Source organism: Nannospalax galili, unplaced genomic scaffold (genome assembly GCF_000622305.1).
Source record: "Nannospalax galili isolate Female #2095 unplaced genomic scaffold, S.galili_v1.0 scaffold678, whole genome shotgun sequence".
Lineage (NCBI taxonomy): Eukaryota > Metazoa > Chordata > Mammalia > Rodentia > Spalacidae > Nannospalax > Nannospalax galili.
Window position 1 is genome coordinate 67,818 of NW_008341807.1, and position 2,102 is coordinate 69,919.

Genomic DNA, 2,102 nt, shown 5'->3' on the forward strand with positions numbered 1-2,102 from the left:
TCTTGTTTTTAGACAGGCAGGGTCTTCCTGCAGCCCTAGCTGCCTGGAATTCACTATGTAGACCAGGCTATAAAAGGGGTGGGTAACACTAGGAGCAGCCCCCAGGAGGAGGACTCAATTTCTTTAGGCTTTGCTTCCTGTCCTCTGAACTATATGAACTTTCTGTTTAGCAACTCAAAAAGGAGGGAGGAGACACGATGAGGACTTCCATAAAAGTCTGCATGGCCCACCAGGTATTCTCCAGTCTAGAGGAGTAGAGCAGATGGCTGATTGCCGTTTGCCTCAGAAATTTCTGCCCCATCACCTGGTCCCCTGGGTGGGTCTGGCCTCGGTTCTCACTCAAGCCCTACTGCTTTGAGGTACACTGGAGTCCTGCCCATTGCAGGTTAGGAGGTCCTCACCTTAATATAGGGTCTAGAATCCCAAGCCTACCCTAAGATCCTCAGAGCCATCTATTTCCTTACTGTGCCCATACTTTTGAGCTTCAGGACTATGCAAGGGGAAGCTCTGAGCTATGGACGAGCCGCTCCTAGGTTTGGGGTAAGAATCTCCCGTCAGCTGTGGAGGTGGAGGCTGTATCTGTCCTGGCTTAGCCATGAGTAAAAATTCACATTTGGAAGCTGAGTCTAATAGAACTTAGTCACTGACAAACAGGTCACACTTCATAAACTCTAACCTCAGAGTTATGTGTGTATGAAGCAAAGTTGCCAATGGTACTAACCAAAATTCTGGAAATACCTTTAAAGGGTGGCACAGAATGAACAAGGTCATATGGTCAGGAAGTTGGCTTGTGTGCCTGTGTTTGTCTACCCTTTTCTAGGGTGACCAGGCTGATTGCAGTCCTTGTTGTCTCCAGCAGTGCTTGTTATGAAAGTAATACGGACCTTGAGTGCTGTAACATGCAGCTAGAGGCCTGACCTTGTTACAGTTGCCTCCAGGTCTCTGTGGCCTTTGTGAAATGACATAAGCCCTGGTACAGCTGCCATCAGCTTGTAGGCTGCTGTGACAGCAAGTTACAAAGATCTTTTCCGCTTCCATCTCATTCTACTGCACAAAAGTTTCCTGGTTCAACTGGTCTCTCCTTGCAGCGGTGGCACGAGAGCAGAGTCCAGGCTGCGGCGGCCGGAGTCATGGCTGGACAAGCATTTAGAAAGCTTCTTCTGCTGTTTGACAGTACTGGCTGGAAGGAGTGTGGCTGAAGCTGTCACCAAAGGTGGCATTACGCTTCCAGGAAAGTCTCAAGGAGAAGTACTGCAAGCAACTGGAGCAGCTGTGGTGGGATCAGGCTCTAAGGAAAGGGTGGAAAGATTCAACCAGTTAGTGTGAAAGCTGGAGACAAAGTTCTCCCAGAGTACGGAGGCACCAAAGTAGTTATAGACAACGAGGATTATTTCTTATTTAGAGACGGTGACGTTCTTGGGAAGTATGCAGACTGAAACCACTGTTGAAATGGCATCACACAAAGCTGCCCATTCCACTGAAGCTCTGAAATATTTCATCATGTAAATAATTTCCATGCCTCCTTTTATAATAAACTGATGATATCTAAACTGAAAAAAAAAAAACCAAAACAAAACAAATGTTTCCTGGTCCACGAAATTTGATAGACTTTATCCCTTTTTTCTTGTTCACTGCTTGGTGTGGGAACTGTTGAGCTTGGAAAGATGGTTTCTGCCTTAGGAGGCAAGAAGGAAAATCTTGCCCAGCCTGGGACACTGTATGTGTCTCCTGCTTGTCTTGACTTATAAACTTAGCCATGTTCTTGGGCTGGAGAGATGACGACTCAGTGGTAAAGAGCACTTGCCGCTCTTCTAGAGGATATAAGTTCTGTCCCCTGTGCCCATGATGAGCAGTTCACAACCACTTGTAACTCTAGCTTCAGGGACTCTGACACACTCTGTAGGCACTATATTCACATGTGCATACACACACACACACACCTATAATTAAAACTAATGTTTTTTGTGGAGAGATGGCTCAGCGGTTAAGAGCACTGACTGCTCTTGCAGAGGACCCTGGTTCGATTCCCAGCACCCGCATGGCGACTATGAACCGCCTTTAACTCCAGTTCCAGGGGAATCCAAAGCTCTCTTCTGACCTCC